Source organism: Stegostoma tigrinum, chromosome 3 (genome assembly GCF_030684315.1).
Source record: "Stegostoma tigrinum isolate sSteTig4 chromosome 3, sSteTig4.hap1, whole genome shotgun sequence".
NCBI lineage: Eukaryota > Metazoa > Chordata > Chondrichthyes > Orectolobiformes > Stegostomatidae > Stegostoma > Stegostoma tigrinum.
Genome location: NC_081356.1, coordinates 101,945,605 through 101,960,115, shown reverse-complemented (window position 1 = coordinate 101,960,115; position 14,511 = coordinate 101,945,605).

Here is a 14,511-nt window from a genome sequence, read left to right as displayed (position 1 = left end):
ATACCTGAGATCCTATCTTGTGCAATAGCCTTTTTTGCAGCACCTTATCGAACGCCCTTCTCGAAATCCAAATACATTATATCTACCATTTAATCAACTCTGCTTGAAAGGACTCAAGCAAATTTGTCAAACATGATTTCCCTTTGACAAGACAATGCTGACTCTGCTTGATCACTTTAAGCTTTTCTAAATATGTTGCTATTTCACCCTTAATATTGGAGCCTCGCATTTTCCCCAACAACAACAGATGTTAACTGACCTACAGTTCCCTGCCATTAGTTATTTCTGTGATAGGCTTTTTTTGGCTTGGTGCCAATTTCCTATTGGTGGTAAAAACCACAAATATTACAACCGCATTATAAGAGTATGAATGGGCACCCGCATGGGCCCCAGCTATGCCTGCCTCTTTGTAGGTTACGTGGAACAGTCCCTCTTCAGCACCTACACTGGCCCCAAACCCCACCTCTTCCTCCGTTACATTGATGACTGTATCGGCGCCGCCTCTTGCTCCCCAGAGGAGCTTGAACAGTTCATCCACTTCACCAACACCTTCCACCCCAACCTTCAGTTCACCTGGGCCATCTCCAGCACATCCCTCACCTTCCTGGACCTCTCAGTCTCCATCTCAGGCAACCAGCTTGTAACTGATGTCCATTTCAAGCCCACCGACTCCCACAGCTACCTAGAATACACCTCCTCCCACCCACCCTCCTGCAAAAATTCCATCCCCATTCCCAATTCCTCCGCCTCCGCCGCATCTGCTCCCACGATGAGGCATTCCACTCCCGCACATCCCAGATGTCCAAGTTCTTCAAGGACTGCAACTTTCCCCCCACAGTGGTCGAGAACGCCCTTGACCGCGTCTCCCGCATTTCCCGCAACACATCCCTCACACCCCGCTCCCGCCACAACCGCCAAAAGAGGATTCCCCTCGTTCTCACACACCACCCTACCAACCTCCGGATACAATGCATCATCCTCTGACACTTCCGCCATCTACAATCCGGCCCCACCACCCAAGACATTTTTCCATCCCCACCCCTGTCTGCTTTCCGGAGAGACCACTCTCTCCGTGACTCCCTTGTTCGCTCCACACTGCCCTCCAACCCCACCACACCCAGCACCTTCCCCTGCAACCACAGGAAATGCTACACTTGCCCCCACACCTCCTCCCTCACCCCTATCCCAGGCCCCAAGATGACTTTCCACATTAAGCAGAGATTCACCTGCACATCTGCCAATGTGGTATACTGCATCCACTGTACCTGGTGTGGCTTCCTCCACATTGGGGAAACCAAGCGGGGGCTTGGGGACCGCTTTGCAGAACACCTCCGCTCGGTTCGCAATAAACAACTGCACCTCCCAGTCGCAAACCATTTCCACACCCCCTCCCATTCTTTAGATGACATGTCCATCATGGGCCTCCTGCAGTGCCACAATGATGCCACCCGAAGGTTGCAGGAACAGCAACTCATATTCCGCTTGGGAACCCTGCAGCCCAATGGTATCAATGTGGACTTCACCAGCTTCAAAATCTCCCCTTCCCCCACCGCATCCCAAAACCAGCCCAGTTCGTCCCCTCCCCCTACTGCACCACACAATCAGCCCAGCTCTTCCCCTCCACTCACTGCATCCCCAAACCAGTCCAACCTATCTCTGCCTCCCTAACCTGTTCTTCCTCTCACCCATCCCTTCCTCCCACCCCAAGCCGCACCTCCATCTCCTACCTACTAACCTCATCCCACCTCCTTGACCTGTCCGTCTTCCCTGGACTGACCTATCCCCTCTCTACCTCCCCACCTATACTCTCCTCTCCACCTATCTTCTTTTCTCTCCATCTTCGGTCCGCCTCCCCCTCTCTCCCAATTTATTCCAGAACCCTCACCCCATCCCCCTCTCTGATGAAGGGTCTAGGCCCGAAACGTCAGCTTTTGTGCTCCTGAGATGCTGCTGGGCCTGCGGTGTTCATCCAGCCTCACATTTCATTATCTTGGATTCTCCAGCATCTGCAGTTCCCATTATCACCAAGAGTATGAATGAGCTAGCTTTGCCTGTCACTCAAATGTTTGAGTTACCTCACCTTTGCCTGGTAATCTAAAGTAGCAATTTTCAAATCCTGTACTATTACATGCCCACTAATTTATTTTCTTGCATCATACCTTTCGATTTAGATTCTGCATACCTCAGTGAGAGTTCATCATCTGATTAATGGAAAGACTTTGCTGTTGCTTCTGCGGCTCATAGGTGCTGCATAAGCACTGGAGAAGGTGTCATTTTGATAAAGGAATGAGATTACAGAAAGCCCATGCTGAAAAGCCCAGAGAATATTTGCAGGCAAATATTAGAATGGTCAATGAGGTGTGCTGTTCCTTTTCCACAGACAGAAATATCCAGGCCATGGTCAAACTAGAAAACACAGGAGTTAGTGAAAGGGGACAGGGTCTTTCCTGCCTTCTGGAGAGTCAGTAAGAGCATTGAGTCACCTCTTTTAGAGCAGGTCCACTCAATTAGGTCATTAATGCTGGAACTGAACTATGGCAACTTTCTCTGTGATCTAGGTCCTCAGAAGAGATTCTGCCCACTGAGAGCTGGTGGCCCATCAGAAACAGGAAACTCTATTAAGTGCCACCCGGCAAATGGTAGCTGCTGCTGACAGGACAGAAAATCATCATGAATCCCAGGCCAGAGGTGAAGGACGATAGGATGGGCAGGGTGTGGTGTTTGGCAGCAAGATAGGGGTTTAGCACCAACAGGATCACCCCTTCCAATGGCTGGGTCTCTTGATCACGCACTTAGGGCATTTAAATGTGAATCCTAACCCCGACCTGGGAACCCAGAAGAAAATCCATTCTAAGTTTACCATTTTCCCTTCATGGCATGCCCCCTACCCTCTGCTGTGTCAATATCAGTTGCAATGAGATGCTGCCCTTTAAGTGGGTACTAATTGCTCATTTAACACCCTCAATTAGCAATGGCCAGGCAGACAGCTGGCATCCTTCCCAACCTGAACTTAGGGGACATTAAACAGACAGGGAGCCCCACCACCTCCCCAGCTGGTTAAATGCCCTGTGCTAAACTCCCCACAGGGTACAGCATAAATTTCAACCTGTAGCCTCGGCTTAACATCTCATCTAAAAGATAATGATCTCTCAGCACTGCACTGAAGTGTCAGCTCAAAGTTTGGACTGCAGTCTCTAGAGTAGGATTGGCACCTGCAACCTTGACACAGGCAAGAAAGTGTTACAAACTGAACCACTGAATAAAGACCATGTGTTCTGTCATTTATGGGAATGCATTTTGTTGCCAAAAACATAACTATTTGAGCAAATGACCCACAGATATAGCGCTCATGAATTCACAGTAAAATTGGTGGAATATTACACTGATAATTCACGGCATTCTGACAACTTTCACTTTGGGGCAAAGTTTCTGCTGAGATTTTGTTGAATGCCCATTATAATTCACCAAGAGCTGAGTGGCAATTGCAGAGGAACGACCTATATATTTTTTTTTCACTGGACAGTTCACTGATTTTCCATCAAAACCATGGTTAGAGACTAGAGAAACCCCAAGGAATTTGATCCCTTTGTTTCCAATTCCACAACCATCAATGCAATTGCATTGCCCTCACTTGATCATGTAATAGTGTATTTTGAAATATGACAAGGAACAGCAACAAAAACCAAAAGGAAAACCAAAAGAACTGCAGAGTTGTAAATCAGGAACAAAAACAAAGTTGCTGGAAAAGCTCAGCAGGTCTGGCAGCATCTGTGGAGGAGAAAACAGAGTTAATGTTTCGGGTCCGGTGACCTTTCCTCAGAACTGACAACAAGTGTGCAGCCAGTCAGTGGCAGGCACTTGTATAGTGACTATAACTTGGACCTTTGAATCATTAGCATCCCAAATACTATGGCACACAATATTTCTGATTGACGTCAATGACTCATTTTGTTTAAATTGTTCTACTGTTGACAAAGTTTTCAGTGAGATTATCAGCAATGACTGTGTTCTCCCCTAAAACATCCATTTAGTTTATCTTAGTTTTTAAATAATGCGAGCACCATGCAACATAGTGAAGGCAATATGGGTGGTTCCTGAATAATGAGTATTTATTCAATTATGGTGTTTCTGTGGTTAGACTCCACCTGAACTTTAACTGAACAGAAACACAGTTTGTTCCTGGAGGCTGTGGAGTGTGATGTTTGTAGCATTGATGCCCTACATTCCTAGTGTCTCTACCTACCACCAACCATGCCCCACCCCTACATGTGTCACCTGATAGAAATTCCTCCTCTTTTGATTTAACCTCTTGTTTCCTCAAGGAATGTGGGTAAGTCCTTTGTAAACATATCAACCTTCTTCTATTCTTTGATAGGTCTAGATGGTGAGCTGGAAAATTACTTCCCACATTTGATGATTTATAATGATCAGGCTTAATAATGCAACATATGCCAGGTATAATGCATTTCATAGTTATCGCCCTGGTGCTCATAAGGCTGTCTGTTGGGTCCTGGCACCCAGCATTGCGAACTTGGAGAATTCTACTGGGGAAAAGAACTGTCGTGTGCACAGTTGTGTACAAATTTCAACGTTGCTGGAAAATCTCAGCAGATCTGGCAGCATCAGTGAAGGAAAGCACAAGAGTTGAATCTTCGGGTCCAGTAACCCTTCCTCAGAACATGTTTAATTATGGTGTTTCTGTGGTTAGACTTCACCTGAACTTTAAGTGAACAGTTTGTTCTTGGCAGCTGAGGAGTGTGATGCGTGTAGTGTCGATACCCTTTATTCCCAGTGTCTCCTCTCACCCCAATCCATTGCCCGAGGAAGGGTCTCTGGATCTGAAATGTTAACTCTTGTGTTTGCCTTCACAGATGCTGCCAGGCCTGCTGAGCTTTTCCAGCAACTTTGTTTTTATTCCTGATTTACAGCATCTGCAGTTCTTTCAGTTTTTATTGTGTACAAATTTTGCAGGTATTTCAGTAACTGCTTTAACTTGCTGCAGGAGACTCCAGAGACACCAGAAATTAATGCAGGGAGCAACTTCTCATAAATTATCAATGCGTCTTGGTGGACAGGATTGTTTATTATAACATTTTTCACTAAAAGATATAGTTGGCAAAGCTGGTGCTTCAGCCATGATCACATTTAATATGGGGAAGGGAAGAATGTAATGGGCTTTGTGTGGAATTCAACGCCTAATTAGAATATCAGAAACAGACTGGTGTTGGCAAGTTAGCCCAATTTTTCCATGAAACAGGATGCATACAAAATGTGCTAAACCATCCATCCAGTTTCGTGAAATGAGCTCATCTTTGACGTGGCGACGTGTAAATTCAACCTAAAAAAAATTCAGGAGTTATATTTGATCAGCATACCACTATGATCCATTGGAGTCCATTAGAGGGACTGCAAGGTAGATCTTTACAAAGTTCCATGATATCAGAAGAGCCCTTCAAGGATTATTGAGCACAAGCATACAAATTAGGGAGCTGATACAGATCTTCCAGCCCTCCAAACCTATTCTGTCATTCAATAATATCATGACTGGTCTGTTTGCATTCTCAATTCCACATTTTCGCCTACTCTCAATGGCCTCTAATTCTTTGCCTGATAGGAATCTAACCCTTCTGCCTAAAATATATTCAATGACCTCACCTCTGCAGATTTCAGGGCAGAATATTCAAAAGTCACACAACCTTCTGCGAGAACAAGAGTGTATCCTCGTCTCTGTCCTAAACTGGTTTCCCCCAATTTTAAAAGAGTGAGCCGTGGTTCTGGACTTGCCCGCAAAGTGACACATACATTCCAAGTCTACCTTGTCAAAGCTATTCAGGATCATACAAACTCCAGTCAAATCACTACTCATTTTTCTAAACTCGAGCTTTAATTGCTCCATACGGATTGTAAATTAAGTATTGTAATGTTACCTTCTACATCTATTGTGGATTTAACTTGGAAATTAACTTTAACTGTTGACTTGATAGTCACAAATTTTCATCCTTACATGAGCATTATTGAAAAAAATGGGCATAAAAACAGTAGTGCATAATACACACAGGGGGCTGATCCTTACTTTTTTGACTAACTCCAAATTACTTTGAGTCTCTTGAAGGGTATCTTGTTGCAAGACCCAAAGATTTTTCTTGCTGTATCTGACCAAACTCACCATGTTAATTGTCAACCTTTTCCTATAGCAGTCCTTCATGTCCAGTGTCTGCTCCAACCTAGCATGTGCCATTCCTAGCATAACTCATTGCTCACCGAATATCTACCACAAGTCCAGCATCTCTTGTCCTCTGCCATTTTTGAAAACCCACTGCACACCTGGTAGATCGCTAGCATTTAGATGCCCTGTTTGATATTAGAGACTTGTGGAGGGAGGGATGACTGAGAGGGGAAGTTAGTACTGTGTTTCTCCGACGGGCACCTGGAGGTCCTGGTTAATGGTCTGGTGTAACAAAGAGGTGCCCTCTCCCTGGGGAACCATCAGAGGAAGCTGATACATTACACTGCCAGCCTATTTGGAGATCACCACCAGATCAGTGAGTCTAGAACCAGTGGTCACAGTTTAACGAAATGAGGTAGTCCATTTGGGACTAAGATGATTAGAAGTATCTTTGTCAGTGCCATGTTGGGGGCCTGGAGACCCAGGCTACAGTGCTGAAAGAAGATCAATGACCTCCTCCAGTCCACTAGGACAAGTGTCATATTCTGGTCAGTTTCTACTCAGACCAGCACATGGCACTGGTAGCAATCCCGCATACATGACCTTTCAGCTCCTACTTTTAACTTGAATCCAACTCCCTACATTCTGCGTTCAGAATCTCATGCCTATTTTTACCTATGTCATTCGAACAACTGTGGCCAACCCAGGTGAGTGGGCTGACTGACCAGAGCCAGCATAGACCTGCCCAGACACTTGATTGGTAGCTATGTATGTCCACGATTGCAACAGTCTCACCCCGAGGCTGGCCCCTACAGAGAGAAAGGATGGACTGTGACCCACTGCTTGAGGCACTGTCCCATTGTGTGATGCCACTGTCACCGGACTGCGGCCGAAGCCCTGGACTGGTATGGGAGGCAGCCCTTGTGCTAGGCTTCCCTGACTGGCAAATGTCCCAATGAACTCATAGAAACCTAGAAAATAGGAATAGGAATAGGCCATTTAGCCCTTCAAACCTGTTCTGCTGTTCAGTACAATCATTGCTGATCATCCAGCTCAGTATCCTGTTCCCACTTTCACACCATAGCCTGTGACCCCTTTTGTTCTAAGAACTATACCTAGCTCCTGCCTGAAAGCATTCAATGTTTTGGCTCAATGGCTTTCTGTGGGAGACAATTCCACAGGCTCACCACTTTGGGTGAAGAAATCTCTTCCCACCTCATAGCATTTTTGACTCCTGATTCTGAACTCCTGTCATCAGGAACATCCTCCCTGCATCTACCATGTTTAGTTCTGTAAGAATTTTAAGATTTCAATGAAATCCCACTTAATTCTTCTAAACCATAGTGAATATAGTCTTAACCAATCCAGTAACTCCTCATACATCAATCTTGCCACCCCAAGAATCAGTAAACCTTAGTTGCATTGCTTTGTAGCCAGGATGCCCTTCCTCAGATGAGACAAAAATTGTACACAATCAACCAGGTTTAGTCTCACCAAGGCCCAGTAAAATTACAACAAAGTATCCTTGCTCCTTTACTCGAATCCATCTCACCATGAAGGCCAACATACACTTGCTTTCTTTACCAACTGCTGGGCATGAATGCTTACTTTCAACATCCAGGGCTCTTGAACATTCCCCTTTCTCAAACAACTACTGTTGAGTTAATAATCTGCCTTCATGTTTTTGCTACCAGAGTGGATAACCTCACATTTATCGACATTATACTTCAATTGCCATACATTTGCCAACTACTGAACTTGTCCAAAACACATTGTTGCATCTTTGCATACTTCTCACAGCACAAATACCCTTTCAGCTTCATGGCATCGGTAAAATTGTCGTTATTACTTTTAGTTCCCTAATATATATAATAACATATAGTGAATAGCTGAAGTCCAAACACTGATATTTGGATCCAATATTATCCTTAATTTCCCTTATAAGCCATGGCCAAGCCACCTTTTCTGTGTCATTTTTAACTCCAATGGAGAGTACTCTCCAAAGACATTGAGACATAGTCAAATGCTTGCTGCAGATGCAGTGTGTTTGGCCTGAACACTGCTGCCACATGGTCCAGATATGACAGTGAGATGGCACACCACAGTACAGCAACATGTACATACCCTTATCCAAGGACAGCTGACCAGTATAGCCAGCTGTCTTGTTGTGTGACTACAGCAACAGCCATTGCAAGACATGGCAAGGAAAGACAAAGCATGTACACTGCTGGGATGCTAATACAAGTGAGGTCAATGTATGCTAAGAGATCAATTGAGCAACCCTGGTAGTCAGCCTGCTCAAAGTTTTGGACTGGGTGCCTGTCTTTGTGTGATAACTGTACTTGATGTAGCTGGGTGCTGCTGGCTGCTGGTGTACCCTACAATGCAATTCTGTGCTGCCATGGCATACTACCAGTGCATTGAAGAGAAGAGATTGTGGCGAGGCCTTGCTGAATGCCAGGTGCCAATGTCATTGGAGGAAGGGGACATACGCTGGTGCTCATGGATTATGTCCCCCCGCTCCTGCACTTTGGTCATGGGCAATATCAAGCTCATTTGGAGAAAGCGGCATGCTGGATCCATTAGATTCCCACCCGGGGTTCCATCATAGCAAATTTGTTGAGTGCATTTGGAAAGATCAGAAGCAAAAGATGAATGAGATGAGGTGGGCCATCAACAGGATCCTAACAAGCCATAATTACTGTTAATGGCAACTTGCTGAGATCAGTCTTGCTAGACTTGATGGTGGGAAAATCTACAAAGTAAGTACAGGATGGGGAAGAGGGATCAATTGATACAATGGGTAATTGGAAAGAATGAATCCTGGTTGAAGCAGCAGCTTAGATGAAGAGGTAGAGGATGAAGAGGTAAATGATCAGCAAGGGAAGGGTGATGAAAATATGGGAGGAAAAGGCTAGGATGCAACATGGCAACATTTAAAAACAAGCTAGGATTAAACTAACATGACGAGAAGATAAGATATAATTTTAAAAAGGGGCGGATGGATTCAACATGCATCATTTGACCACCAGGGAGGCTTGTAACTAGCATGACATAGCACAAAGACCTAAAAACTACCGTTTCAGAGAGGCATGTGATAATGGGAACTGCAGATGCTTGGAGCATTGGAATTCACAATTTTAAATTTTAATATATTCTGATAAATTTCTTTCTCAGTATTAATGTTGACATTGAAGTGTGTGGGAAACTGTGAGAATATAAATGTGTGGATTTTGTCCAGTGCATTCAGGAAGGATTGCTGGCACAGCATGTATATAGACCAACACGAGGAGAGGCCACTTTGGATTTGGTGCTTAGCAATGAGCCGGGCCAAATGTTAGACCTGTTGGTAGGAGAGCATTTTGGCAGTAGCGATCATAACTGTTACGTTTACAATAGTCATGGCAAAGGATAGGTACATACAGCAGGGTAAGGTTTAGAATTGGCAGAAGGGTAATTACATTTCCGTTAGGCAAGAACTGGGTAACATAAATTGGGAACAGATGCTGCCAGGGAAAAGCACTGTTGAAATGTGGAGATTGCTTAAGAAATGCATACTGTGTGTGCTGGATATGTTTGTCCCTAGCAGGCAAGAAAGATGTGGTCAAGTGAGGGAGACTTGGTTCTTAAGAGAGGTCGAATGACAAGTTAGGAAGAAGCAGGAGGCTTATGTAAGGTTTAGGAAACAAGGAATGGAAAAGGCTCAAGAGGGATACAAGTCATCCAGGAAGGAGCTGAAGAAAGAGCTTTGGAGAGCTATAAGGGAGCATGAGAAAATGTTGGCAGAAAAGATCAAGGAAAACTTCAATGCTTTTTACACATACGTGAGGAATAAGAGAATGACCAGAGAAAGGGTAGGGCCAATCAAAGATTGTAAAGGGAATTTGTGCACGGAGCCTCAAAAGATAGGAGAGGTCCTTAATGAATACTTTTCTCCACAATTCACAACTGAGAGGGACCTAGTTGTAGAGGAGACAATGTGAAACAGGCTGGTAGGCTAGAGGAGGTCGATGTTAATAAGGAAGAAGTACTTGGAATTTTGAGGAAATTGAAGATAGATAAGTCCCCTGGGCCTGATGGGATTTATCCAAGGATTCTATGGGAAGTGAGGGAAGAGATCACAGGGCTTTGGCGATGATTTTTTTTGTCCTCACTGTCCACGGGTGTAGTGCCAGAAGATTGGAGAGAGGTGAACGCCATTCCCTTGTTCAATAAATGGAATAGGGATAACTCCGGAAATTACAGACCAGTTAGTTTTACATCAGTGGTGGGAAAACTATTGGAAAGGGCTCTGGGAGATAGGGTTTATGATCACTTGGGTAGGCACAGTTTGATTTGTGATAGTCAGCATGGATTTGTGAGGGGTAGATCATGCCTCACAAACCTTATTGAATTCTTTGAAGAGGTGACCAAACACGTGGATGAAGGTGGAGCAGTGGATGTGATACACATGGATTTAAGTAATGTGTTTCATACGGTTCCCCATGGTAGCCCCTTGCAGAAGGAAAGAAGGCATGGGATAGGGGGAAATGTGTCAGCTTGGATTCAGAATTGGCTGACCCTTAGAAGACAAAGGGTGGTAGTAGACAGAAAATATTTAACATGGTGCTCAGTTACGAGTGGTGTACCATAATAATTTATCCTGGGTCCTCTTCTATTTGTGATTTTTGTAAATGATTTAGATGAAGGAATGGAAGGGTGGATTAGCAAGTTCACAAACGATACAAAGGTAGGTTGCATTGTGGACAGTGCGCAGGGCTGTTCTAGGTTTCAAAGGGTCATTGATAGGATGCAGAGCTGGGCTGATAAGTGGCAGATGGAGTTTAACCCTGAAAAGTGTGAGGTGATTCATTTAGGAAGGACAAACTTGAAAGCTGAATACAGGGTTAACGGAAAGATTCTTGACAGTGTGGAGGAGTAGAGGGATCTTGAGGTCATGTTCACAGTTCACTGAAAGCTGCCACCCAGGTGGATAGAGTTGGTAAGAAGGCATATGGTGTGTTAGCTTTCATTAGTAGAGGGATTGAAGTCAAGAGCCATGCAGTTATATTCCAGTTAAAACTAAAGTCTGGTTTGGCCGCATTTGAGTATTGTGTCCAGTTCTGGTCACCTCTTTACAGAAAAGATGTGGCGACGTTGGAAAAGGTACAGAGGAGATTTACCAGGACGTTGCCTGGAATGGAGGGAAAGTCTTATGAGGAAAGATTGAGAGAGCTAGGGCTTTTCTGTTTAGAACGACCAAGGATGAGAGGTGACTTGATAGAGGTGTGCAAAATGATCTGAGGTATAGATAGAGTGGACAGTCAGAGACTTTTTCCTAGGGTGGAGGTAGCTATTAAGAGGGGGCATAGTTTTAAAGTGCGTGGAGGTAGATACAGGGGAAACGTCAGACGTAGGTTCTTTACTCAGGGAATGGTAGGGGTGTGGAATGCATTGCCGGAGAGGGTAGTGGAGTTGGCCTCATCAAGGGCATTTAAGCACCTATTTGATAGGCATATGGATGATAGTATAAGGCAGGGGTGGAGGTTAGATAGACCTTAGGATTAGGGTAAAAGTTCGACACAACATTGTGGGCCGAAGGACCTGTAATGTGCTGTACTGTTCTCTGTTCTATGTTCTAATATGTAGTATTGTTTTTGGAAATGATATACTTACCAATTGCAAGCATTTAATGGAATATATGTGTGCTATAAATCAGAACTGTGGCAATAAATAAAAATAATAACTGCAAATTGCTGAATTCCAGATTTAAATTCCAAGCTTGCAGATACACATCCAAAAATCAGCACATGTTAAATGATTATCAGGCTCTGATGATCGATTAACATTTTGGCTAATGATCTAACATTATGCTATGCTTACTTCCTCTATATCTGGCATTTAAATGGAAAATCATTACCTAATAAAAAAGTACACTTGTAATTTCTTTCTTATGCCATTTAGTCACATTTGGATTTAACTGGAATTGTTATATGAAGGATTGTCAAGTACCAAACACTGAAATGAAACTTTCTAAAAAGTATTAGGTTAAGAGCTTTATATTTGCATTTATCAATTGAAAATATTGAGGTGTGGGGATTGGAGCTTGAATATGAAATAGGAAAATATCCATAGAACTCTAAGATATCACCATAAAAATCAAATTGATCCTAACTGCAATAAATTTACAATGGCTTTCCAATTTCTTTTTCTTGCTAATTTTCCTCCCCCTCCCCCACCCCCTGAAGGTATCAGTCCTACTGGCACAATGTTCTCTCAAGTCGCTGTCAAATATATGATTAGTCAAGCGTGAAATTTGACTATACATATTGGCAGGCTATTGCACCACATGGGGCATCACACAATTTTGGCCCCACCTGATATCTATAAACATGTACGGCCAGCAGGATGGTGATCAATGTAACAGAAAGCATCTGCTGCCTGTGAAATCACATCATAGAAGGCTTGAGGATACAGAACTGTAGTGGTTATCTTATTAGACATTTAATCCTGACTAACGATCTGGAAATGTGAATTCAAACCCTACAATAGCAGCCAGGGAATTCAAATTCAATTAAATATGTTTGGAATTAAAAGCAGGTATCAATAATGTCATCTGTGAAACTGTTGGATTGTGGTAAAGAGATACCTGATGAAGGGTCTAGGCCCGAAACGTCAGCTTTTGTGCTTCTGAGATGCTGCTTGGACTGCTGTGTTCATCCAGCTCCACACTTTGTTATCTTGGGTTCTCCAGCATCTGCAGTTCCCATTATCACTAATTCACAGTTTGCTTTCATTACCTGGTCTGGCCTGTATCTGTTCCAAGGTCCACAGCAGTGCAGTGGACTTTAACTGCTCTCTGTTTTATTCAAGCAGACAGCTCTCCACAACCATCTTAAGGAGAATTAAGAATGGGTGATAAATGCTAGCATTGCACACATCCTGTGAATTAAAAGTGAGCACTTTCAGGCAAAGAAAAGGGGAAAAAATGGACAAGGGAAGCAAATCCTATTAAACACAGAAGGAGTAACGCCTGCAAAAATTCTTTTAATAGATTGACAAAGCTTTGTTGGATACGCACAAGAACAGTGCTTTCTTCCATTACCTCTTGGAGCTGCAGTGGACAAGTGGGAATTCACCATGTATTATAAATGAGTTTGAAAAGAAAGATAACAATTTCCAAAATCCGTATTGAATACCTTGCATTAAACACTTCCTACATAAAGAGCTGGAGATTTCCAGGATGCACTGACCAACATTATTCCTCAACCAAAATCACAAAAAAAATAGAGTAATTGGTCTTGCATCTCATTCTGTATGTAAACAGGCTTTACAAGGAGCACAGAGAGTATTGGCCAGGAGCATCTCAGGGAACTGAAGAAAATACTGAGTAGCTAGGTTCAGTGCTGCCCTGGCAACTGCTGGTAGAACTGAGCGGTACTTGACATTCCTTCATATAACAATTTCAAAATGTGACTAAATGGCATATGAAAGAAATTACAAGTGTACTCTTTTATGAGGTAATGAATTTCCACTTAAATGTCAGATATGGGTAAAATTGCAACTATTATCACTCACTGCCTTGACCCACTCTCAACAAATAGTGATTTGGATAAGGTACTCAACAGCTGTCTCTACCCACACAACTGAACCACAACAGGAGGTCTTTTCTGGAAAGTTTGTTTTACGTAAATTAGAAATGAAAATAAATTCAAGGAAAGGTTTAGTAGAAAAATATGTAGAGGATAAAAAGCTAAAAGTACTTAAATTCTTGTTAATCAGGTAATTATTACTTGCAAGATGACATCTTTCATATTGTTGCTGCAATTTATCAGTAAAAATGTCACATTGTAGACAATTAGCCCTTATATCCTGGGTGAAGTAGCTTTTAAACAAACATTAATACCAATATTCTCTACAAAATTTCAAGAAGAAATATAGATAGAATAACTTGGAAAATTTGAAAACTTGCGAAAGGGTGGTATAGAATTCGAGTGGTAGCTAATCTAACCAGTAATTGTATAAATCTTAAACTCACACCCATACAGTTGGGATTAACATCAAGATATCATTACACAAGTACATGGGTGTCCCGTAGTGTACATTTAAATCTCTTCTTCATGCTCTTTAGACAACAACATAAAATGGCAGACATAAATTCTTACCATGAACACACAGGAACATACAAAACTTGAAAAATGGGAGAAAGAGCAAGCCGTAAGATCTCATCAGCACGCTCAGTTATTCAATAAGATCCCACCTGATGAGATCTTGGCCTCAACTCAGTCATGAACTCATTTCAATGATTCAGCCTGTGTAGCTCTCCAGATTCAAAATTCCTAAGTCTCATGATGCTCTCAGACAAT